Consider the following 27,318-nt stretch of genomic DNA (forward strand, 5'->3'; position numbering starts at 1 on the left):
ATGTACCAATTCTCATAATGCGTGATTTTTGTTTTTGTTTTTTTGGTCTTTCTAGAGCCGTGCCTGCAGCATATGGAAGTTCCCAGGCTAAGGGTTGAATGGAGCTGCAGACGCCACCCTGCAGCACAGCCACAGCCTCACCAGATCTGAGCTGCATCTACAGCGATGCCGGATCCTTAACACAATGAGAGGGGCCAGGGATCGAACCTGCATCCTCATGGATGCTAGTCGAGTTCGTTACCACTGAGCCATGACGGGAGTTCCGATGCTGCATGTTTCATCTTTCATCTTCACACAACCCTACAAGCAAGAATGATCACTCCCTCTAAAGACCATCTGAAGCTCAAAAGAACTTCCTCAAAACTGGTAAAACCAGTGCATTACGGAGGCAAGATTCAAACCCAGGCTTGTTTGGTTCTTTTTTTTTTTTTTTTTTCTTTTTTTCTTTCACAGCTGTGGCACATGGAAGTTCCAGGGCTAGGGATTGAACTGTAACTGCAGCTACCTACATTGCAGCCACAGCAATGCAGGATCTGAGCCGCATCTGTGACCTATGCCACAGCTTGTGGCAATGCCAGATCGTTAACCCATTAGCAAGGCCAGAGATCGAACCTTCGTCCTCACAGACATTATGCTGGGTTCTTAACCCACTGAGCTGCAACAGGAACTCCCTATCTGGGTCTTAAATCCTTGTTCTTACCATATACCACACTGCCTTTCAAAAGGAAAAACTGGTTTCTTTTCTTTTTTTTTTTTAGGGCTGCACCTGCGGCATATGGAAGTTCCCGGGCTAGGGGTCTAATCGGAGCTGTAGCCACTGGCCTACACCAGAGCCGTGGCAATGCCAGATCCAAGCCGTGTCTGCGACCTACACCACAGCTCACGGCAACACCGGGTCCTTAACCCACTGAGCGAAGCCAGGGATCGAACCCGTGACCTCATGGTTCCTAGTCGGATTTGTTTCCTCTGTGCCACGACGGGAACTCCACTACATCCACCTATTCTTAGTCTGACCCTCTTGTACGGTGGGCTCATATCCATAAAACAGGAACCTAGCAATAAAAGCCTCTCTAGCAGTTATACTGTAGGCAACAAATGTTTAATGAATGGATGAATGAATCTAAGTCAGTGGGTTAAGAGAATGAATGGATGACTGAAATGGAGAAATCCATACTAGGACAGAATTGGAAATCTTGGTCTTGACAGCATCTTAATTAGCTTTTTTTTTTTTTTTTTAATTCACATGACATGATATTTTGGTGTTCGGAGAAAAAGCCTGCATGTGTGATGGTAGGCTGGCTGTTTCCACCTGACCCAGTGCTGACTTCGAGGACCGACTGAATTTAGCCTGAAGCCCAGATATCCTTTGGAAGAATGCAGCTTAAGGAAGGAGATGTTAAAGAGGCAGGTTTTTGGGCAAATGGGTTAATTTCCATTCCTGGAGGCATTCTAAAAGTGAAACATACTCTCAGGAAGTCAGAGAGTAAGGAAAAATCATTTTAAGTTTTGAAAAGAGAATGCTGCTTGTAGGAGAGATGCTTAATTTGGGGGCTAAAAATCGCACTGCTTTCTGGAGCCTAAAGAAGCTAATTAAAATGTGACCAGGCAGTGATTTTACACACACACACACACACACACACACACACACACACACACACACACAGGGGTCCCCCAGGCTCCTAGATTTCCACGGCTCAACAGAAACCTTATTCTTGGTTATCATTTATGCCAGGTGTGAGATACGAGATACAGAGATGAATTTCTACCCTCTCATCTCGCTGTTCAGGGAAGCCTGGTCAATTCCTTGGTACACGCTCCACAAAATGAGGTGGCAAGACGTATCTAACCAAGTCACCTGTCAAAGAGGGAGGGTGTCATGCTTAGCCGTCCCTGTTAGAGTCCATCCAGCCTGTTCTGGTGGGATCCCCAAAGTCACGAAAGCCCCGGCCTTTATTCTCTCTCTCCCCACTCAGAATTCACGCTGAGCTGTTAGAAGGAAGCCAAAGATAAAACAGCTTCTGCATAACGAAACACTAATCCTCCGGGTGTGACGCCCACGACACAAATGAATGCTAGACAGAAGATAACCAAGTGTCTAGACTTACTCAAACCCGCTTCTCGTGGCTCCAGCTTGTACGCACGGCTTTATCAGCTTATGAAGCAGCCACTGATTTCAAAACACCCGGCTGAAAAAACAACAAGGAACTAAAACCCAGTAGCACCTCTTCACTCGGGGCCTCTCGATTTGAGTTCCTGTGTGTTCATCTATCCGAACACAGAAATGCCTTCTGAAGCTGAGAGCCGCTTATTGAAAACATACAGTTCGCAGCCTCTGCAAGAGATGCTGACCTTTGGCCTTTCTTCTGCTAAATATACTGCTAGATTGGAATATGTCCTAATAAGTCCATTTCTCGGGCTCCTTCGCGTTAAATGAATAAGACTGTACAATTTAAGGATCTGTGGGTTTGTGTTCACTACAATGGACTCAAAGTATGGCTCTCGGAGGTTCTAGAAGGCAAAGGTCATTACACCTCAGACCCTTCACCAGGAGTCTCATTTCCCTTTTTACGACGACTCTCCCAGGGACCCAACTGCCTACCTACAATACCAGCCATGTCCTCTGGCAAGTGACCTCATGCCTTGGTTTTGCCAACAAAAACGATCATTTTAAAACACGAAGGATGACATAAAATAAAAGATGGCCAATTAATGCATATGAGGCAGCGCAACAACAGTTGGTATAGAGGCATATATAATTTTAACACAAGTAATTCATTTTTCTTTTATGTCTCTGTCAAGGTATCTCTTAAAACTTTTTTTTTTTTTTTTTTTTTTTTTATTGTTAGGGCTGCACCTGAAGCATATGGATGTTCCCTGGCTAGGGGTCGAATTGGAGCTGCAACCTGCTGGCCTACACCACAGCCAACGCTAGATCCGAGCCTACACCACAGCTCCCGGCAATGCCAGATCACTTAACCCACTGAGTGAGGCCAAGGATTAAACCTGCATCCTCAGGGACACTAGGTTGGGTTCTTAACCTGCTGATCCACAACAGGAACTACAAAACTTAATTTCTTATAAAAGGAACTGAATGCAAATTTTGGAGACCGCTTCCACAGACGTTGGATATTGATACAGAAGACCTCACTGATGTGTGTCCCAGTGGCGTGTACTGACTCATGCCAGGGGCATCTTTAACATGGACCTTTCACGAGGCACAGAAATAAAATTCACTAAGAAACATGACCATTCAAGAGGATGACACTTCGTGTGTGCACAGATGTTTTTATGGCACAACTGTAGGTTCCAGAGGAGTTATTTCAACACCAAAGTCCTCGTTTTCCCCAGGCAGCTGGGAAAGAGAGCTTTGTAGGAAGCAAAGGCAGAAGCAGCTGAGAAAAAGGACCCACGAGTGAGTTTTGCCCAGTTTTGTGACGCCTACTACTCCAGCCTTGGGGAGGAGCCCGGACACCACAAATGACAATTTTAATTGACCCTCTGCCCGTTTGATGAAGACAAGGTAAGTTAAGTGACATTTTTTTTTTTAATCCTCAGCTTTTTGCTTTTATTTTTATTTATGGATGTTTTGAATTTTTTTAAAGTTTGAAGTATTTAAAAAATTGAGGTGTAGCTGATTTATACTCTAAGCTTCAGGTGTACAGCACAGTGATGCATCATTTTTAAAGGTTATACTCCATGTGTAGTGACTACAAAAGATGGGCTATTGTCCCCGTGCTGTGTAATATATCCTAGTAGCTTATTTATTATATACATAGTAGTTTGTGTCTCTCAACCCCCTTCTTAGCCCCTCCCCACGGTAACCACTAAAGTAGTATTTTTATTAATAGGAAAAAAAAAAAAACCAACCCTTAGTTAGAGCCAAAATAAATATACCAACGTCATTGGCTCTGTTTTTTATCTAGAGCCTTCCTGCTTCAAGGAAGGAGCAACACGGGGTTCTGAAAGCCTCCTCCCTCCGTATCTCCTCGGGAAGCAAGAATTATCTCGAGGCAGGAAAAAGAAGGTGAGCAAAGTTTTAATTGTGTTTTTTTTTTTTTCCTTCCCCTCAAATGAGTGAGGAGAATTATGCATGGTGAGAGAAAAGGGGACCAGCACATAAGTCAGTGACGTAAATAGGATTGTAGGCAGATGTTTCATTTATTCATGGGAAAACATCAGGCTTTTCCGAGCATCCATTTTTGCATTAACTGTGCTGATAACAAATGGTCATTGCCAGTTTCTGTCAAGCTGTGTTTATGAATTGGAAACAACCTTTAGTCAACAACTTATATGCCTTGAAGCAACACAACTTGTTTTCTTAGAAGGATCCCGTAATTTAGGTCAAATTAATGTAAAATGACTTTCTCTCCAAAAGCCTAAACTAGAGACATTTTACTGGCCCAATAATTAATACTGCATCACACATCTACTTTCCTGTGAACCCAGTACCGGTGTGGCTTTTTTGTTGTTGTTGCTGTTGTCTTTTTAGGGCTGGACCTGCAGCTATGGAAGTTCTCAGGCTATGGGTCGAACTGGAGCTACAGCTGGCCGCCTACACCACAGCCACTCCAATGCGGGATCTGAGCCACGTCTGTAATCTATACCACAACGCACGGCAACGCAGTGAGCATCCCCAGTTTGCTGCATAGATAACACAGATAGGAGTTTTGGAAGGGTTTTTATCATGAAGGCAAGAGAAACACCAACAACAATTTCTCAGCCACAGTTCTTAAGGGAAATCAGCATAAAAAAAGCATTGGATTATATGCTTATTTTAACATATGGGGTTATTTTTTTATGGCCCACCCTGTTTTTCAGTTTATGAATACGATACCAAATAAATGATGCCATTTGAGCTCAAAGGACCAATCCATGTCTCTATCCCGAAGAAGCTAATCAAAACTATCAGTGTTTCATACATAAAGGATATTGCCATTCCATGCCACAGGGCTCTGTACACAGACCTATGCCAAATAAATAACACAGGTTCAGCAGAACAGTATAATCAAAATAAAATCAGAATCTATACAACACTAGTGAATATTGCACCAGCAATGCTGATCAATTCAAATCAAATTATATTCGGTAACAATAAGTTACATAACTGTGTACTTTTTGACAATGTACAGACTGTTATCGAAGCACAGGACTGCGTAAGTCGAGCAGGGAATGATGCGTAGTAACTGATGCAGGATTTCTAAGTTTTAGGTTGTTGTCAAGAAGATCCAAATCAGAAGAGAATGGGACATCCATGTTTAGAATAGGCTTCTCCACTAGTCCAGTCTAGAATATAATACTTTCTTTAAAGATGTGGTTCAATGTCCACTTTTTCAGGAACACCACCCCCCATCTTAAATCCATCTTTAACCTCAGGGCTCTTGAGGTTAAAACCTGTGTGAATGAATGCTTGATTGAAGGGAAGGAATCATGAGCCAGGGTGATTAACAGAAGTGTGTGTCAGACGGCTCTGGCACAGCTAAAGATTGAGAAATGAATGCTGTCTGTCCTAAAGCCACCAAAAGATACTTGGTATATAATAGGTTCTTCAGGTGTTCATCAAATAAAAGAAAAATAGAGTTCCGTCATGGCTCAGTGGTTAACGAATCCGACTAGGAACCATGGGGTTGCGGGTTTGAGCCCTGGCCTTGCTCAGTGGGTTAAGGATCCAGCATTGCTGTGAGCTGTGGTGTAGGTTGCAGATGCGGCTCGGATCCCGCGTTGCTGTGGCTCTGGTATAGGCCGGCAGCTACAGATCCGACTGGATCCCTAGCCTGGGAACCTCCATATGCCGCGGGAGCGGCCCTAGAAAAGGCAAAAAGACAAAAAAAAAAAATTTTTTTTCGGCACAATGCTTGGCACATAATAAATGCTCAGTAACTTATCTACTGTAGTCATTATTGTTGTAATTAACAACCAAGCTTATCTTATCATCATGCCCTTACTATCTACTCACCCAGTGATCATCCAATTTTTAAAGTACTTTTAAATTTTCAGCTTTTTAAAAAAGGTGAGGTATAATGGACCTATTAGCTTCAGGTGTACAACATGGTGATTCAGCATTTTTATACATTACAAAATGATCGACGGTCTAAATTTTAAAATAATATTTAGAAGGAATGAATGAAAATGTCCCTATGGCTTGCAATAAAAAAGGGATATTCTCCATCACTGGGGCGGGGGGGAATGACTGGGTGCATGGGGAAAAGGACTGGGCCTCAGGGGTGCCATTCTCAGAGCTGTGAGGCCCAGGTCGGCCCCCATCAATAAATATAACAACCAAGGGTGTAAGAGGAGCCTTGAGGGGAAAGGTACACAAAGGAAGCAGAGCTGGAGGTGTGCGGGGCTGCCACTGAGGTGCTGGGGCAAGTGAGCTTCGGCTGGGAGAGAAAAAGCCGGCAACACTTCTGAAGGAATGTCAGGGCTTTCTGCCAGCATTTAGCCACGTCCACTCTTCTACCTCCGTGGAGGGCAGCGGGAGTGTGGGCACGTGGTGACAGAGAAGTAACTGCTCATCCTATTATCTACAGCGCTGTTCAAGGGTGAGCCTCACTCTCTGGCCTAGTTGGACACGGTCAGAGCACATTTGCTCTGGTGCAGTGACCTACAAGGACAGAGGGTGGCTTGGGGGGACAGTCACTTTTTATACAACACACACACACACACACACACACGACCGCACTGCTGCCTTGGATATGGCCCACAAATACTCTGCTGCAATAAAAATGCACTCTTAGAAGGAGAGGACACCACAAATGAAGTCAAATTCCGTGAATCCTCGCTAAATCACTTGACTCAAATGGAAATGACAACAGCGCCCGGGTTCTCTCTGAACCTCAAGGCAGAGTGTCCGCCACTGCATTTTGCTGCTAGGGTTGTGAAGGTGGCCAGAGACGATGTTATGACTGGCCCTGTCTCTGGGGACTCGCAAACAAATGAGCTATCTTGTGAAACAGTCCCAGGCTGCCAGTTTCCTAAATAAATATTAAAATGCATTTACTGTCGGCATCTCTTAAAAGGCCGAGGATGGGGGAGCATGATTCAAAAGATGTGTTTTGGGAGTTCCTATTGCGGCTCAATGGGTTACGAACCTGACTAGTATCCGTGAGGACGCGGGTTTGATCCCTGGCCTCGCTCAGTGGGTTAAGGAGCCAGTGTTGCCGTGAGCTGTGGTGTAGGTCGCCGATGAGGCTCAGATCCCGCGTTGTTCTGGCTGTGGTGTAGGCTGGCAGCTGCAGCTCCAGTGTGACCCCTAGCCTGGGAACTTCCATATGCCACATGTGTGGCCCTAAAGAAAAACAAAAACAAACAAAAAGTAATATTTATATGTTTTTATTATCAACAGACAGAGTATTAGGAAGATGATGTTGGAGTTTTGCTGGTGTTCTGTATGTCTACACAGCGTGCATGGATGTGGCCATTCGTCAGTGATCTTGTTACTCTGCCCTAAGTGGATCAAACTCAGACCCAAATAATCCCCATTTAGTAGTACCCTGACACTGACTAATTTGCATTCTCTGTGACAAGTCCTTACTCTTAGACCTGAAGTAATTAGTAGAAAGTGAGAAAACAGACATTCCTTTTGGGAAGCTGGGGGATGGCTGTCTATTCTAAGTTGCCACTGGACAGAATGACCCATAAAAATAACTGGGAAGGGTAGTCCCTTACAACCAGAGCACATAATATCTAACAGTTACACCCTGGGCCTCTCTTCTGTGTATTTTAATTAAAGATCTCCACTGCGAAGAGACAAAAGCTGAAAACGTGTACATAATCCATCTAATTTTGCATAATTTCTCATTAGCGGCATAGCTGACTGTCACCCTGTCTGACCCTGATTTACATGTGATATATGCATGCTACTGCCTTACAGCATTAAAAAAAAAAACAGAAAAAACCACAACTCTCCCCCCCCCCAAAAAAAAACCCCTCACGCTGGCTGGGTATCCGTGTTCTCCTTTTTGACTTCCATGTGAAACCATAAGGTTCCCAGTTGGAAGTCACTAGAAGCACATGAGGAGAGGGGACAGCTTTGTATGAGGGTCATCTAACTCAAGTCGCCAGGGTAGCGTGAGCTTTTTAACAAGGGTTGTTTCTGGCCTTCCCGTTCCAGGTTTGTATCTGATATGGTGGGAGAAGACAGACGTTCTCGTGCACCTAAGAAAATGAACACAGCACACGTCCCCCACGTCTCAAGCGGTGGCATCATTTTAACCATGGCGAGGACATAGAAGGAAGAAAAGAAGCAAACACACTGACCGCACTCAGTGACATGTGGGCACCTTTCCTTGGAGAAACAAGGACTAAAGCATGTGATTTTATTTTTTATTTTCTTTTTAGGGCCACACCTGCAGCATATGGATGTTTCCAGGCTAGGGATCGAATTGGAGTTTCAGCTGCTGGCCTGCGCCACAGCCTCAGCCATGCCCGGTCCAAGCCACATGGGTGACCTGTGCTGCAGCTTATGGCAACACGTGGGTCCTCATGGATGCTAGTCGGGTTCACCACCATTGAGCCACAGTGGGAACTCCACTAGCAGAATTCTTGACCCACTGAGCTACACAAGGGGAGTTCCTAAAATACAAAATTTTAAAATAATGGATTAGTACAGCTCTGAGATGAGAAGATGAAGGGTAATGTATAAATACTCAGACCTCAGGAGTTGGAGTCATTCTTTTTCCTCTGAATGGACATTTCTCAAAAATATTTTGAATGTGAAAAGCTATAGAGTTAAACACGGACTGCCTCCTACTTTTTTTTTTTTTTTTTTTTTTTTGGCTTTTGAGGGCCACACCACGGCATATGGAAGTTCCCAGGCTAGGGGTCCAATCGGAGCTGCCAGCCTATACCATGCCTGCGACCTACACCACAGCTCACTGCAACACCAGATCCTTAACCCACTGAGCGAGGTCAGGTATTGAACCTACAACCTCATGGTTCCTAAGTGGATTCATTCCCACTGCGCCATGATGGGAACCCCCTCCTATTTTGTAAGGCAAGGATATATATAGGCCCGGGGGAGGGAGGAGACTGGGACAGACACATACAAAGCCTCATCCGTGTGCGGGGGAGGGGAGTGTGCAAGCACACGTGTGGGAGTCACTGTGCTCACACGTGAGCGCACACACACACACACACACACACTCACTCCTACGTACCACAGCAGGATCAGGACAAACACCCTAAGACAAATGCAAACCAACCATGGCTAAGTCCCAAACTGAAGATTTTCTCCGGAAATAAACTTGGAAAACAAGAGCTTTAGCCACGATGGACCTTTCAGCCCATCTGGTGGCCACTGCACATCTATTTCTTCTAATATTCGAATCTCAGTGCCTGTTGCAGAAACAATGCTCCCATAGGACAATTCGCTTCCGAAGGACAAGAGGGCTTGCTTTTCGTCTGCGTGTCCAAAAAAAAGTGGCAAAGTCATATTCCTTCTCAATTCAAGTTGGAGCAGAGCTGCCCTGGCTTGCTGCCAGCAGTTCTTAAAGAGGACTGGCCACATGGCTGGACACGGGGGCAGACTCTGCACCAAGAAATAGGCACACGTCCTCTGGCGACACGCTGAGGGCTCATCGTGGGGGTGAGCGAGAGGGGGTTGTGCGTACTAAGTGAGGGCGTGTGATACTGTTCACACCAAAGCCCCAGGTCACACTCTCTTTCCTCCACCTGCCTGGTGTCACAATAGCTCCTGTCCTCTCCCCTCTTCTTCTTTTAATTACTCAATGAATGTTATTACATTTATAGTTGTACAACGATCACCACAACCCAACTTTATAGCATTTCCTTCCCAAACCCCCAGGGCATCCCCCTACCCCCCAACTTGTCTCATTTGCAAACCCTAAGTTTTTCAAAGTCTGTGAGTCAGTATCTGTTCTGCAAAGACATTCATTGTGTCCTTTTTTTAAGATTCCACATGTAAGTGTCAGCATATGATATTGGTATCTCACTGTCTGACTTCATTTAGCATGATAATTTCTAGGTCCATCCATGTTGCTGCAAATGCCATTATTTTTCTCCTTTTAATGGCTGAGTAATATTCCACTGTATATATATATACCACATCTTCTTGATCCCCTCCTCTGTTGATGGGCATTTAGGTTGTTTCCATGTCTTGGCTATTGTATAAAGTGCTGCAGTGAACACTGGAGTACATGCGTCTCCTCTTCTAACACCTTTGAAATCTCTGCCTTCAATGAACAGAAGCTCCGAGACAGCTATAATGCTGTTTGGTGATGTTCTTGACTCTTTGATTTGAAAAGATTCCCCCTCCCCTTCTTGGCATGAGACTTAGCAGAGAAGGGTTCCCCTGTCCCTCTAGCCCTGGTGACTCTGCATCAGTGAACCCTACTTCTAATCCTTCATGGAAGTCTCCCTAACAAATTGAAGGGCAGCCATAAAAAAGAAGAAAATGTTGCCATTTGCAGCAATATAGCATGCATCTAGAGAATTTAACACTTGGTGAAGTCAGTCAGACAGAGAAAGATAAATACTATATGACATCACTTGTACATGGACATCTAAAAAATATTGCAAATGAATTTATATACAAAACAGACTCACGGATATGGAAAACAAACTAACGGTTACCAAAGCGGAAAGGGAGGAGGAGAGAGAGAAATTAGGAGTGTAGGATTAACAGATGCAAACTATTATAACAGAAAATAGATCAGCCACAAGGATTTACTACATAGCGCAGGGAATTATGCTATCTTGTAATAACCTATAATGGGATATAATCTGCAACGAAGCCCAAATCCACAAACGAATCACTATGCTGTACACCTGAAACTAACAATATCAAAAATCAACTGTACTTCAAATTTTAAAAAATTATTTAATAAAATTTACCCTTTCAAGAGTGAAATAAAATACCTGGATTTTAAAAAACTTTTATTGAAGTATAGTTAATTTATAAGGCTGTGATAACTTCTGCTGTACAACAAGTGACTCAGTCATGCATATACATATATCCATTCTGATTCTTTTCCCAAGTAGATTATCACAGAATACTGGGTAGCATTCTCTGTGCTACATAGCAGGTCCCCTTTGGCTAATCGTTCCATATACCTCGGCGTGCATATGCCAATCCCAAATCCCCAGTCTATCCCTTCTACCCTCCCCTTTAGTGACCTTAATTTTGGATTTGAAGTAAATTAAAAAAAAAAAAAAAAAAAAAAAAAACGAGTGGCAGCAATAGTAAGAGGTCATGCCAACTTGCCAAGCACATCAGAAATGGAGTCCACACAACGAGCCACATCTTTATGTCAAGACCCGGTTGTGTATCTTCTCCTCCCAAGAAAGCCTCCTCAGGTGGGGACATGGGACCTAGATCAACACATGGCAACAGGGGCTGGGGCGAGGGTGCCTTTCTTCACCAAGAGAGGTTTCTTTGATCTGTATCATCTCTGCGTTCTCCATTTTTTTAACCTTGGCCACTGAGGTCTTATTTTAGTTTTTTCCTCTTTTCCTAAGGCAGAGGGAAACTAGCAATGTGAAAGGTTTATTGCTGAAAAATACTTTATTTTCAGGAAGGTGCTTACAAAATTACATCCTTCGCACCCTGACACTGTGTCTAGAACACCGTGCTGTCGACGGTCACCGCTGTCCTGTGCCTTGGAGCGCCAGGATTTATTACCTCCTCGTTGCAAGCGGGTCCCTTAAACACATCCCCACTTTTCACCTTCTTCGAGCCCCTGGTACCCACCACTCTGTTGTCTGCAGATCTTAGCTGTTCTCACCACAAGGAAGAAATGACGACCATGGGATGTGATGAAGGTGTTCGCTAACGCTGCGGGGCAATCATACTGAAATGTATCAACATAGCAAATCCACATGTGGGAGTTAAACGTACACACCGTCGCGTGCCAATGACACAGCCATAAAAGGAGAGTGTTGTCACGTGACAACTGATCTGATTCAGGTAACGAATTTTGGAGCAGGAACTCTAAAATTCACCTTTTTTAGGGCCACACCCTCTGAACCCACAAACGCTTGGGAAAAGGGGTCCCACCTCCCTTCACGGTGTCAAGCTGTTCCCCACCAGGCACGTGCATTCCTCACTCAAGTATCAGTTTTAAATGCCGTTTTGTACAGCCGTCTTTTAACTGTGTTTTGACCCCCGCAACTCACTACCCAGACATGCTACCACGCTGCAACGGAAAGTCTGGTTACAGGTCATGGAAAAGCATCATTCGCAGCCTTTGGATTCTGCAAATTTCCCATATGCCTTCTTAACCACCCTTCAGATTTTCTTCTTTTCCTTCATAACATCAGATTTGGGCTTTTTTGTTTTCTTGCATTTTTTTTCCCATAAAACCCTTCCATTGCAATCTGGGTCCCTAAGGCTTCTGCTTGGACACTTATCTTATAAAGACCAGTGAGTTTATGATTAGATTTACTTTTCGGTTCTCAAGAGCGCGCTCCCTACTTCTGGTACTTGCTTTTTCCAAGTTTAGGAACAAGAAGTCATTTGGGAGAAGGCCTCTCCCCATGCCCATCCCACGCTCCCCTCACTCAACCACAGACAGGGCTCCGATGGCTGAGAAGGGGGTCCACTTCCTATGCCTCGTTTGCCAGTGTCCTGGAACGAGGAGAAAGTGGCACCGCATTGGCAGGATGACAGAGGAGTGAGACTTCGGGAGCGAGCCTCAAGATGCGCACAGACCGGTATTAACCGCGGTCTGCGGCAAGCATATGCGAGAGGACGGGCTGGAGCAGATCAGGAGGGAAGACTCAGTGGCATGTTTGCCCACAATACTGCGACAGTGGCGTAGCTTGGAGAGCGTGGGGGCCAGGCATCCATCCGCTACTTCACTCCGGGAGGGGGATCATGTGCGTGGGGAGAAGCTGCAAACCTCGTAGGGACAGAAGGCAACACTGCTTGCACGTTATGAGTCATGAGCCGTTTGGGGGGAGGAAGTTGATTCTGTCATTCATTCTGACAGGGCTCCTTAACAGGCAAGGAGAGGGCTGAGGGCGGGGGGGGGGGGGCGACACAGAGAGGACAGAAGGGCGAAACCAGCCAGGCAAATGAGAATGAGAGATTGCAATGTGGGACCTTATGGAGGAGCTGCTGGTAAGCTACGCTGGCCAAAGGAAAATGTTGATTGGACCGGTTTTCGGAGGGAAGCCGACAGCCCTTCTGCAAGCAGATGGATGACAAATCTTTGGGAGGAGGCTGTGTTGTTCATGTGTGAAACAGGCTTAGCCAAAGAGTAAAAGCGCCAAGCCATGTATGTAAGCAGGAGCCACCTGGCCTGCATGTGGTGCTGGGGCGTGTGTGTGTGTGTGTGTGTGTGTGTGAAGGATGGAGAGATACTGGCGGCAGAACCTTCAGCAGAAAACTCGAGGACCACCACACCAAGCGAGTCTCCATTTGTACATCTTTTGTGCATCTCTCTTTCCCTCTCTCTCTCTCTCTCCTTTTGGCTCTCTTGCTTCCCTCTCCCTCCACCCAGGACCCTCCTGCTGCTTTAACCCTTCTCCAACTTCTACCTGTATCTTGTTTCATGGAATCATAAAACGAAGAAACTGGAAGTGAAAACGCAAATACAAGGCAGGATTGAGTTAAAGGGACCCATGTGCCAGCCAAGGACAAAGTGAGAGGAAGCCTTTCTCTCCCTATGAAGCCTGTCTTCATGAACAGGATTTCCTGGGGAGGAAGAGTGGGAGGGGTCTTTGCACAAGTGCGTAATCTGGGTCCAGAGGCACCCCCCCCTCCCCGCCCATGGCCTGCCAGGAGGCTCATGGCTCTCTCCTGGGCAGGTGTCACATGCATCCCTCGCCAGGAAATCATCTTGCTCTTTTTAGGTTCAAAGTAAACAAAGTTTCTCAACTTTGGTGCTACTGACACTTTGTACTGAATAATTCTCTGCTGTGGGGGGTGTTCTGCGCATCCCTGGTCACTGCTCACTCGATTCTGCTAGCGCTTCACCAGTTGTGACAACCAGATGTGGCCACATGTCTCCTGGGGGAGGCGGGCTGAAATCAGAACCCGATAAAGTTCATATAGACTTGGCTGGTTCCGAGGGGAGATATGCTCTTGTTCTTTATAGGAAGGTTAAACACACACACAAACTCATACCTCCCCTCCCCCTGACAAACACACAATATTATTACAAAGACGCTAAGGAAACGAGGCTCGCACTCTGATTTTTTTCCTCCGGATTTGCTGTACATGCTTCCTGAGAAGAACACCAAGGGCTCCATTTTCCGAGGGCCCTCAACTGCCTCCAGTGCTTAGAGCACTGAGCCCTGGGACAGACACGACCAGCAGGCAGGACAAACTCCCGTGCTTTCATTCAGCTTCTGCAAAATAATGCTGCATACATACGCATGCCTTCTAATCGGGCTCTGCTGAGTGTTTGCACCCAAAAGAGAAAGCAGACACATAAAGACGACTGGACATGTTTTCCACAGGGCTCTGAGGCTGTTTTGAAATACTCTGATTCCTCACAGAGTTTCAGTGGCTGCAGGGATGGGGCTGTGGGAGGCGAGGTTTGCTGTACTCTGAATTATTTAGCTGACTCAAGTGAACAGATTCTTATACGGCTAAACGGACTTGATGTTCATGGATTGAGTCTTTTCTACATGTAAAGTGCAGTGGCGAGAGCTAAATGCATGACCAAGATGTGGTCTCTTTGCTCTGGGAGACGGGACGACTACCCCTAGCACTGAAGTGCTTACGCCCTGTGCTCTAAGAGCTGTAAGTTCCTTCAACCCCCAGGATGTCTTTGTGAGGGAGCTATTAGTAAGTCAGGTTTGCAAATGAGGACACTAGACAGAGAAGTTAGATACTCACCCCAATAACAGCGCTATCAGATGCCCTAGGAGGGGGGACTGAAGCTGGGTAGCCTCTTACCAGCGCCTGCATGTCTAACAGGCATCCCGGACTGCCTTTTCTGCTACAGTGTAGCAAACTCCACTATCAGCAGGCTAAGTATTATAAATAGCAAAGAAATACAAATAACAAAGAGATCTGGGAGCCCAAAAAAGGGACAGACTGGCCCGCTTCGCATTTGCAAGGGTTTGTAGAGGAGACAGGGGTGTGAGCTGGGTCCTCGGGTGGGGAGGATTCTGACGGGCTGGGTCAGAATGAGGGGGGGCCTTGGAAGCAAATGCACCGGGGATGTTGGAATTACAATGGGAGTGAGGATTGGTGGGAACATGGGCTACTGATGGGGAGCCGAGGAAGGAAGGAAGGGCTGGGGAGGCTGATGGGAGCGCTTTGGCCACCTGTCACTGTGATTGTCCCTTCCTTGCTCTGCGCTGAGAGCTTAGGGGTTTCTTCTCTCTTTCTCTCCCTCCCTTCCTTTCTTTTGGCAGCCCCCATGGCATATGGAAGTTCCTGGGCCAGGGAAGTTCCTGCGACCTATGCCACAGCTGCAGCTACACCAGATCCCTAACCCACTGTGCCACAGCGGGAACCCCGAGCTTAGGGGTTTCTAAGAAAGGAGGGGGCACGTTCTGAGCTGTCTCTCTTCCTAAGAAACCCTAGAGTCTGTCCCACCACTTCTTCCCCATCAAGAGACATCCCCCAGCTCTTTCAAACTCCTTCTTTATTGACTGGGGACTCCCCAAATTTCTCACCGGCACCACCTCCTCATGTTTTAAAGTACATGTGCCTGAAAGGCTTGTCACTCAGGCAAAAATCACAATGAGTCTCAGAATAAGTAAAGCAACCAAATGTGCCTGGAATGACATTATTTTCATGGTGGGTGTTGAGCCTGAGAACAGAGTTACATGTTGAAAGGAAAAGAATTCCTGAAACTGACTGACGAGAGTCGCTCGAACCCCGTTCCCACACCCCCCGATTAGCACTGGATGAAGACTGTCAGATCAGGGTGATGGGCCGGGAGGGTGTGAGGGGGGGGACATCTGCCCAATAGGACATTTCCAAACCTGAGCCACCAGATCACCCACGTTTCTGATTTAGTTTTCCAGATCATAGCAACTATTGAAATAAAGCTATACAGTGTGTTCAACAAGAACCAAAAAGAAGAAAGGAAGAAGGAAAAAAAGAAGAAAAAGAAAGGCACGCTCTCCCAAGGCCACGAGTCACTGAAGAGCCCAGCCTGCAGTCCCCAAAGCTGACAGTTATTATGTGTAATTAGCACAAAGCAAGGGTCTGTATATACACACTACCTCCAGACATGATTTTGAAACAAGGGCTCTGCCTTTTACCACCAATAATTTGTCTTGTTGTATGTTGTTACTTACACAGATGTTCCATAATTTTTTGCATATGGCTCAGCCAAAGAAAGCTTTTTCCCCTTCCATTTTTGGGAAAGATGCAACTGCCGGGGTGAGGGAGACGAGACTGTCTAGTTTTTACATAATTCCTATGGTGATGATAGGGGTGGGGGTGGCTGGGGTGTACGTGTGTGTGCGTGCACGCATGTGTGTGTGTGTGTGTGTGTATAGTAACAAGATTCTCTACCCAACCGTGCCAACTGCATTTTATCTGCTGCTCTTTCCTGAGTCATGGGATTTGGGAGTACTCAGTACATCCAAGGTTCGTGGTGTTTGCTGGGATAACACATTATCAAAAGCCTCTCCAAAAAGGGTTTGAATATTTACAGAAGAAATAAGAGGCGGAGAGATGTGAATACATTGGAGATTTTTTTTCCCCCCTTTGCTTTCTTGGCAGCCTTTGCAACTAAAAACAGCAGAGCCCTCTCATGTTGCTCCGACCTTGCTCCGTGCGGTCCAGTATGCACATATACGGTATCAAAGAAGGTCTGCTCCAGGAGTTCTTGGGAAGGAGGGTCCTTGCGGATGTGGTTTATTTGGGGGGGGGGCGGGGGAGGTGGGAGTGGAGAGGGGAATGCAGTTATCACAGGGACGGGGAGGTCAAGTCCAAGCCTACTGGGTTTTTAAGATAAAGAAATACAACTGGCGGCAGAGAAGGGAAAGAAAGGCAGATTACAAAAAAAATATACATCTTCTTTTTTATTGCGATACCACCAATTGAAAGAACATTCTGCTGGGGGGGAATGTCTGCCAAGGACTTCTAATTCAGTTTGTTCCACCGTTTTATTTTTAAACTCAAGTGCAGCTTTTATTCCTGGAATGTTATAGGATTGGTGTGGGCAGAAATGGGCAAATTTACTTCAGAGGTGTTTTATAACAACTTGGAAAAGACCCTCTAAAATTCTCCAAGTCCACTTCAGGGGTGAATTTCATTTCCTTTTTCTTCTGAAAGCTATCTTGATTTTTTTTAAAAAAACAAAAATTTGCGTTTATAAAAGCAAACTTGATTATCCTTTGGAAAGCATTTCAAAATAATGAGACCATCTATTAGGCATTGACTTCAAGCCAGGCAGTGCCTTCTCGCTCTCATTTAATGCTCACAGCCATCTCTCACTTATGGGTGAGAAACCAAGGTGGGAGGCGATGCCAAGTTCAAATCCCCGTCTTGACAATATTAAAATCCTGGCCACTATGCAATTACGCTACCATGTCTCAATGTCTGGCAATACATACTATTAATTAAATAAACACACAACTCAGCCACAAGGCTACTATCTATTATTTTAACCGAATGGTGGCAAAAGCAGGCATGTCAGGCTAACAGGAGAACAGAGGGATGGGTGGGTATAGATTTATGTTGAAATGCCAGTGGCGCTAATACCCAAACTTGCTCACCCTAGGCTGGCAACATTAAAGACGGACAGAACGTCCTTCCCTACCCCCTGTCCTCTCAAAGTATTTACTTCAAAAAATCGATTTCCTCTGTCACTATTTATTGCCACATTTTGCTCAGTGGTTCTGAGAAAGCTCACGGAAAATCACAATGTTACACTTGTTAAATTGACCCTGCAGGGCGCTGCAACACTAGTACATGCATCATCCCAAGAGGTAAAAAGGCAAGTCTGCCAGGCTCCTGCTGAGAATATCATCCTGAAACCAACAAGGATATGCAAATCGGTCTGTTCTAGCTCATTTGCATAGCCTTTCATTGGTTTTGTGGAACCTCTCTACTAAATGTCAATTTCCTTTTCTTTCCTAAAGCTTATTAGCTGTTGGTGATGTTTACAGCTTGAAGACCAAACAGATTTAATAGGTAAAACATTTAAACTATATAATTAAAAAGCATGCGAGGCAGAGAAAAAAAAGATGCTCTGATGTAGATCAAACGTGGAGATTACTCGTGCTGTTAAAATATGCTTTCCAAGTTTGGAAGATGCAGAGGCCTCATGCATGCCTCTGCACGTATAAGCACCACCACAAGATTTGCTTAGCCTATTTTTTTCTTTTTCTTCTTGCAATGGGTTAGAAAAAGCAGAGAGATTTGCTTATAAACGACCAAGGGCTTGAACCTCGTTGCTGAGTACACATTTCACTCGCGACGAAATCTGAATGGAAGCCTGCCAACATCTGGGCTGACATTCAAACGCTACGAGTTTCTATGTACTCCGACCCCTCAAAACTAATGTTTTAAAACTCTTGATATTTTCTGAGGCAGAGCGGAGCTCAATCCTCACCTCTCAGTTCAGAGAGAATATATGGCAATAATATTCTGCTCAAAAGAAGGCAAAGGAGGCCCTTCCCACGCAGCATTTATCTGCAGCCTTGATGCAACAGATAACGCGACGGGTTTTGAGCCCAATTATTCCCCTTTGTGTGACCGATTTAGGAACTCGGTGAAGCTTTGGAGAAACGCTGGCAACGTCTATATTAAAGTAATCACCTAAGTAGATTGACGCACTATGGAATCAAGTGTTGAGCCTTTTGCACTTTCACGGGGCAGCGGAGTTAACAGTTCCTACTGCCACTAGCATTTAGTACAACAGATGTGCCGGGAGGTAACTGGTGATCCACACCTTTGGAAGGCTTCTTGACTGGCAACTTTAACACAACTGGCTGAGACCCCAAATTCTACGGGGGCTACAGGAGAAACAACGGTTCAACATTAAATTTTAGCGCTGCCTATAAGAAAGGCCAAACCTCCTTAGGCGATTCTGGAGGTGGGCAGAAAACAGCAAAATGCCACAGTCAACAGAGAAAGAGGTCTGCCCGGATGAAGCATCTCCTTGCCATGTGGAGGCCAGGTGAAGCCGTGAGAAGACATCATTGCCAAGTTTTAACACCACTGGGGCTGCAGGCACATTTATGTTTTGATGGGATTCAGCTGTGCCACTCCTTACTGTCCAGCCAATCATCCTGTTTTAAATTCCTTCCTCCTTCTAACTGTGATGGGCAGCAGGATGGGACAGGTTGCATTCAACGGCATGAAAGAGAACGAAAGCAAGAAAAGCACTCAAAGGAAAGGCAGAAACGGTGATGCGAGAGCCACAGTCCGCAGGCCTGGCTCTCATCGGCTCTGCCCGACCAGCTATTTCCAAAGCTCAGGCAAAGTGCTCATCTGCATGATGCCTCTATTTCCTCACTCGCTGAACTAGGGTCACCACACATCCTCTGACCTCAGAGAATTTTTGCGAAACCGAGAAACTTACAAAGAGTACTGCAAACACGGATGCCAAACTATTATCTCATAATTCAATGAGCCCAAATCAGACGGAGACAAGTGAAACCCCAAATTAATTTGATGCCATATGCTATGGGTTGCATTATCCAACAGCCTTCAAAAGCTGGCATTTATACTATTTGCGGGTTCATCCTCTTCCATGTAAAGAAACATGGGCACACATCAAAACAGACCCAGTTAAATCTGAATTATCCAGTGGAGGATTATCCAAGATTCCTACTGTTTCTCCTTTTCTCCTGTTGCCCCTTTTTCAGCCCCTCTGGCGATTCTTCTGTGATCAAGGAAAGGTGATGGCAGGCAGGTCAATAAACCCCTTTCCCTACTCACCATAATTTCAAAGATCTGTGCCTCTTGGCCTCCATTGGCAGAAATAAGAGAGAAGGCGCTATCTGTGCTCACAGCTGGACATAAACATTTACCTGCATTATTGGGAAATGAGGTATTCATATAAATTAACTTAATCATTGCTCACTTGCTAAAACATTACTTACCAAATGGAAACATTTCCAAGATCGCTCTCTTTCATAATGCTACCTCTAGGTGCTTGCCTTTAAAAATAGAGAATAATAAGGTGGAACCTTTCTCTGAAGACCCCATCAGTATTATCAATAACCATCCATTCACGATGAGTCTATACTGCACAGCATACTTGCCTATTTGTTTTTGAATGTTCTTTCTTTGCCCTTGACCTCAGCCTATCGTGTGATGCATCTCAATTGTTTTTTACATTCAACAATGTCTCTGATATGCCAAGTAGGAGTTGTGCTAGTCGGAGCTAAGGTGTGAAGGAGGAAACTAGGCATGGTCCCTACTTTTGGAGCAAGTACGCTGTATTTGGGGAGAAACGATATTAATGACAATCACACCAATACATAGGCTTATATGTGAAAACAGCTCTCAGAGAAAAGCACAGGATGATGGAAAGTGGGCACAGGAAGCCCGGGAAGTTGGGGCTCCTAGAGAGAGATGGACCAGGATGGTGGCAGTGGAGAAGGAGAGATGGGGTGGACTCAAAAGATATTCAAGGAGTTCCCACTGTGATGCAATGGGATCAGCACGTGCTGGGATGCAGGTTCGATCCCTGGCCTGGCACACTGGGTGAAGGATCTGGTGTTGCCACAGCAGCGGCAGAGATCACAGCTGTGGCTCGGATCAGATCCCTGGCCCAGAAAGTCCACAGGCTTTGGGGTGGCCAAAAAAAGAAAAGAAAAGATAAAAAAGATTTAAGATATGGGATCAGGAGGACTTGGTGATAGATGCAGAGAGAGAGAGAACTACTTTGAGGGTGAATTTCAGTCATATCTGTCTTGGGAAATCAGATGATGTGTGAAATGGGGAATTCTGGAGCAAGATGAGGTTTGGTGGGATGGAGAGGCTTCTAACTTTGGCCTTGAACATGTTGACTTGAGGTGCCTTTGGGATTTCCAAATGGTGCAGCTGAGCAGACAGCTGGATAGACAGGTCTAAGACTGAGGAGGAACATGGCCTGGAGATATAAATGGAGGCGTCTTGGGGCATCAAGAAGCTGTGAGTTGGGAAGAGGTCCCCTAGGGGGCAAATATAACTTGAAAAGTGGATGGATCAGGGATCAAGCAGTGTAGAATGCCAGCACTCAGAGGTACCAGCGTGTTTCAGGAGAAACACCTGAAAACAGCAGTAAGAAGGAAAAACCCTAGGAGGTCCCGTTGTGGCTCAACAGGTTATGAACCCAACTAGTATCCATGAGGACGTGGGTTCAATCCCTGCCTTGCTCAGTGGGTTGAGGATCTGGCGTTGCTCTGAGCTGTGCTGTAGGTTGCAGATGTGGCTTGGATCCCATGTTGCTGTCTGTGCCTGTGGCACATGGCAGCTGCAGCTGGGATTTGACCCCTAGACTGAGAACTTCCAAATATGCCTCAGGTGCAGCTATTAAAAAAAAAAAAAAGAAGGAAGGACCCTAATATAAGAAAGGAAATATATATATGTATGTATGACTGGGTTACTTTGCTGTACAGCAGAAATTGGTTCAGTGCAAATCAACTATACTTTAATTTAAAAAAAAAAGAAGAAGAAGGAAGGACCAGAAAGGCAGGATGGAAACCAGAAAAAGAATGGCATTAAGGAAGCCAAGGGGAGGAAGGTTTCATACCTTTAGAAAGGAGGGCGTGAGCAGCACTGCAAAGCTGTTGTGCTATCAAGTATGATGAGAACTATTGCTATAAAACTCGCAAAAAGATCTAGTGACACAGAACAACATGGAAATCATGGATGACCTCAGCAGGAGACAGGGGTGTGGACTGATGGGGGCAAGGGCCCCCCCAGGACCAACTAATGTTGTCTCCTAACAGGCAGGTGAGCATCACAGTTGAGGATGCAGGCTCTGGAGACAGACCATCAAGGCTGATGGTCTGGCTCCCTTACTCAGCGATAGACCTAAAGGACAGTACTTAATTTCTCTGGGGCTCGTCTGCAAAAGGTGAGTAATAATACCCACCTTACTGGATGGTTGGGGGGCTAATAAATATAAACCACGTAGTACAGTGCCTGACATATTCGTTTTGCTTAATAAATGCTCATCTTTTATTATTACTGCCACTCTCCTAACCAACTGAGTTGATATTTATTGAGCATCTGTCAGGCACTGTACTCGACTCTGGGAAAGAACAATGTAAAGTTATTACTGGTCCTCATGGAAATAAGCAAAAAGCTTCAGGATGAAATGTTTTCTGTTAAATTGTGATGAATGCTAAGGCGAAAAATACAGCAGGAAAGGGGGCTGGAGCAGTGGTCTAGATGACCATTTTTTAACATCTGTCAAGAGAGGCCCAAGAGAGACAGTGGCGTTTGAGCAAAAACCTAAGAAAGCAATGTAGTGATTTAGGGACGAGCATTTCAGGTTGGAGGAAAGGAAGATACAAAGATCCTGGGGTAGGAGGATGGGGAGGGAGGCCTTGCGGTTGGGGCAGAGCCAGGGAGGAGGAGAGAGCAGGAAACAAAGTCAGAGACAGAAGTGGTTATGATGTGCTCTTTAGGCCCTGATAAGGTCTGTGAACAGTGATAGACAGAACACGGAGGGAGAACACGAGAGAAAAGAATAAAGTCACTCATGTCCATCTAAGCAGGAGAGTAAAAGGATATTACGTTCAACCAAATCATGGGGAGAGGAGAGAAGAGGAAGCAAGAGTCACCTGGAATTTCAGTATTTTTTCCCCCATTTACCAAGATGTAATCAACATACAGCACGGTGTACATTTAGGGGTGCAGCATGATGACCTGACTCACACATAAACAAATCCCTGTCATCTCACAGAGATAACAAAAAAAGGAAAAACATTCTTTTCCTTGTGATGAGAACTCTTAGGACCTACTCTCTTAACCAATTTTAGCGACACCAGCTGGAAGTGTTAACAGAGAGTCATCACATTGTAAGTTCATCCTGGGATTTATTTAAATCTTATAAATAGACAGTTTGTAACTTCTGACCATCTTCATTCAATGCCCCCATCTGCCACCTCCCACCTCTGGTGACCACAAATCTAATCTCTTTTTCTATGAGTTTTGGTTTTTGTTTGTGTGTTTAAGATTCCACATTTATACAGTATTTGTCTTTGTCTGGCTTATTTCACTTAGCCTAATCCCCTCAAATGCCACCCACATGGTTGCAAATGGCATGACTTCCTTCACTTCAATGGCTGAATAATAAGAATTTCAGGAGTTCCCATCATGGCGCAGCAGAAACGAATTCGACTAGGAACCATGAGGTTGTGGGTTCCATCCCTGGCCTCGCTCAGTGGGTTAAGGCTCTGGGATTGCCATGAGCTGTGGTGTAGGTCACAGACACGACTTGGATCTGGTGTGGCTGTGGCTGTGGCCAGCGGCTACAGCTCCAATTAGACCCCTAGTCTGGGGGTTACAGCTCCATTTAGACCCCTAGCCTGGGAACTTCCATATGCCACAGGTGCAGCCCTAAAAAGACATATACACACACACACACGTATACATATATATGGAATTTCAGTATTGCTCATAATAGGAAACTAACAGATAGTTTAAAAAAAGAGTATGGGGGATATTAAGATTATTCTATTAAGGAATTCATATAAATATATCCACTATAGCAAAAAATATAAAAACCTACCTAAATATTATAAGTACTGATGTTGAAAAACAAAGGTTATGCATTAAAATGGTCACGCATAGAGAAAGGAGACGATAGATGGGACAGGAAGGAAAGACAGACTTCAACCACTCCCCTTGTTTTTGTAGGTTTGATGTCAGAAAAAAATGACAATTACTTTTCAAATAACGTTGAACAAAAATAATTTTCTAAAAGCCTCTAAAACATTTCGGATAAAATCAATGAACTTAAAATGTCTATCTAGGTATTGGCCAAAACACACAGAGAGGAACTGTTCTAAGAGACCCCCCAAAACTGTATACCGGTAACTGTATACCCCTAACTCGATGGACCTAAAAACCAAACCAAAACTGGAGAAAAAAGTACAAGGCTTTTAGTAAGCATATTGTTGGGGTGTCCCTGGCATTGTTATTTGGAAATTATGGGGAATGAAGTAAATGAGTAAACTGCGTTGGGTGTGATTGAGAACTGCTATTTTCAGCTTGAAAAAAGAGGAAACACTGATGTAAGATGGATGAGGTCAAGAGTTCTGCAGTGTGCACCAGTGCACACTCATGATGTGTTTTATCTTAAAAGTATACACACACACACACTATATACATACACACACATTCTCTGTATATACACATGTTTTTACATACATACACATACAGAGAGAGAGAGAGAGACAGAGAGAGGGACGGGTTATTTCCTCACTCTGGCTACACCCACTGAGAAGGCTGAGAAACAATGACAAACCCAGGCATTGTGCGTACCCAGATTGTGGTCTCCAAACACCAATTCTCACTAATAGGAACCAGATTTCCTTGGAAAAAAGCTGACCCCAGGTCAGAGGCAGGACATGTACAAGATGAGTCTTGACCAGGCTGTCCTAGTAGAAAGCGAGGCAACCAGCAGACAGCAACTAGTATTGCATGAAAAGGACTCAGCAGCCAAACTAAACAGGTTGCCAATCCATGGCCAAAATGAGGCCATTTGCGCATCAATAAGGGTTAAAAATTATGAGGTATTGAAACACATCAGATAGATATATTTAAATTCACGAGTTTACGGTAATACTTTAAAAAAATGGTGACTGGGGGGAAGATGATGAAAAAAACTGTGTTGCAAATTGGTGAAAAAAAGGGGGTGGGGGGGGAGAAGCAAGTATTTATCCTGCTTTTCGTACCAAATCTGAAGCAACGAGTAAACAAATAGTGGACGAGGGAAGTCTCTCTTCTTGACTTCTGCTTATGAATGAACCAAGAATAACAGAATTGGACAAGCACCATTTTGCAATCCCCTGTAAATCTCTGAGTTGAAGCAAAGATCTCACTGCCAAAGGAGTTTCTACTAAGCGGTGACCTCCTGATGGACAGACGAGACCAACTATGAAGCCGTCGGGCAACACAAAGCAAAGAGACCAAACAAAGCCTGAGGACTTCTGTCTAGTCCTCAGGAGGTGCAGGAGACAAGGGAACATGCTTAACACCAGCACCGGGACACAACCATCAAAATCCAGATGGTGAAAAGTTCTCCTGGACACATTATCTAGTTCTTCAATAGAAAAAACTGTAACATTCAAAAAGACAGAGATGGAACCGGTAGCTTAAAAGAAGATTAAGGGACATAAATAGACATTTATTTGACACTTGATTCAAGTAAACTATAAAAAAAAAATCCTACAACATAACAAAAAGTTATTTATAAGACAATTAGGGAAATACACACATTGACTGGATAGCTGATGACACTAAGGAATTGTTAATTGGTTTTTATGTGTGATGATGGTATCGTGGCTTTGTATGAGAAAAAGAATCCCAATGGTTTATCTAAATACTAAAATATTTGTAGATGGTATGATGTTTGGACTCTGCCTCAAGACAGTCTGGGGAAGTGGGGTTGGGGGTGGGTAGATGAAACTAGGCTGTTGACATGAGGTGATGGGGACATGGGAGCTTATGATCTACTTTTGGACATGTTTGCTATTTTCTCTTTCTTTCTTTCTTTGCTTTTTAGGGCCACGCCCGAGGCATATGGAGGTTCCCAGGCTAGGGGTCGAAGCGGAACTACAGCTGCCAGCCTGCATCACAGCCAGAGCAACGCCAGATCCTTAGCCCACTGAGTGAGGCCAGGGATCAAACCCACAACCCCTTGCTTCCTAGTCAGATTCATTTCCGCTGCACCACAACGGGAACTCTTTTGTTTGGTATTTTCTATAGCACAAAATTAATATTCCAGCAGGAAGTCAATTGTTTTTCCAGTGTGCTTGGGGGTACTTGTTAAATTTCACATTCCCTATGTTAGTCGACTTGGGGTGCTTAATAATACGAAAAGTCTGCCAAACTCTACTTTCTGAGACAGAATTCCTAGGAGTGAAGCTCTGAAAATTTGCCCATATGCAGGTAGGTCTTCTGCACACGCCATTTTGCTTCACTTACTGGCATGAAATAAATTATTTGTTTTATTAGCAAATCATTAAATCTCAAAACCTTCTCCTACTGAAACAACCCTCGACCTAAACCCTAACCTAAATACTTTTTCAGACGCTATTGTTTAATTTCAATAAAATGTTTCCTCTCCATGTCACAAATCAACAGGTAAGTGATGTTAAACATTTATTACGGGGATCGGGCATCAGCCCATTCGTTCCAAAGCTTGTGGAGCCCTTGAGGTAGAGCAAGGGGACCAGTGTAACTTGGATAAGTCACAGAAAGGTGCCATTTTATGGAAGATGAGCTTGAGGACAGAAGAGAGAGGCAACATCCTTTTTTTTTTTAAAGAGCTGCTACAAAATCAGTTCAACTACTGCCCCTCGAGTCCCAAGAGTTGTCTTCCCAAAAGAGGGTCCACTACCCTTCAGACAAAGAACTCTTCCTCTAATGTGGGAGCAATCTAAGCGTCCGCTGAAAGATGACTGGATTAGGATGTGAAATATACACACACACACATATATGCACACACAGTGAATATTACTCTGCCATAAAAAAGAACAAAATCTTGCCATTTGCAGCAATACGGACAGACCAAGAGAGTATCACTTCTTTCTGATGAGAGTACTTATCACTAGAAGCGGGCAGTTTGCTGAGTGACTCAGTCTCTTCCGTAAGCAAATGGTTTACCAGGATGACCAACAATCATAACCAGACAGCAAATGGCAAAGGTGTAGACCAAGAAGAGAGAGCAGAAAAGGCCAGAATTAACACTGACTAAGCAACATGAAGGTGCTAGTTGCAGTCTTAGAAGTTTTGCATACGTTTTCTAATTTAATCTTTACTGAAGCATGTGGCTTTCCCATACCTGTTTAAAAATCCCAAGCATTCTACCGAGGGGCTTCAGAGCACCTGCATGTTATTTTTAAATTAACTTTCTCACTCTTTAGTAAGAACTCCACCGCAAGGTGTATAATAGATAAAACTTTTGAAACAGTTTTTTCGGCTATTAGAAATGAATACAAAGCCTTCTATGTGTCATATGGTAGAACAGCACTTAACAAATGCGTTAGTTCTTAAGTCCCTGTCATGGCGCACTGGTTAACAAATCTGACGAGGAACCATGAAGTTGCGGGTTTGATCCCTGGCCTTGAGTGGGTTCACGATCTGGCGCTGCCGTGAGCTGTGGTGTAGGTCACAGACGTGACACGGATCCCGAGTTGCTGTGGCTGTGGGGTAGGCCGGTGGCTACAGCTCCAATTAGACCCCTAGCCTGGGAACCTCCATATGCCGAGGGA

At 44.8% G+C, this 27,318-nt stretch overlaps 1 protein-coding gene and 1 long non-coding RNA gene across 3 annotated transcripts in view; one reads left to right on the forward strand and one right to left on the reverse strand.

The window, feature by feature from the left end:
* The window catches only part of ATXN1 (ataxin 1), a 417,087-nt gene that overhangs the window by 101,260 nt on the left and 288,509 nt on the right, over positions 1 to 27,318 (reverse strand). The gene's annotated exons all lie outside the window — the stretch shown is intronic.
* Positions 3,922 to 10,890, forward strand: LOC146401198 (uncharacterized). The gene is made up of 2 exons (XR_014809688.1): positions 3,922 to 4,024; positions 8,111 to 10,890. It is a non-coding gene; the product is annotated as an uncharacterized LOC146401198 (long non-coding RNA).

The sequence above is a fragment of the Sus scrofa genome, chromosome 7 (assembly GCF_054392235.1).
Source record: "Sus scrofa isolate SSC_HxYL_T2T_F1_AM1 chromosome 7, Sscrofa_HxYL_maternal_Yorkshire_Landrace_v2.0, whole genome shotgun sequence".
NCBI lineage: Eukaryota > Metazoa > Chordata > Mammalia > Artiodactyla > Suidae > Sus > Sus scrofa.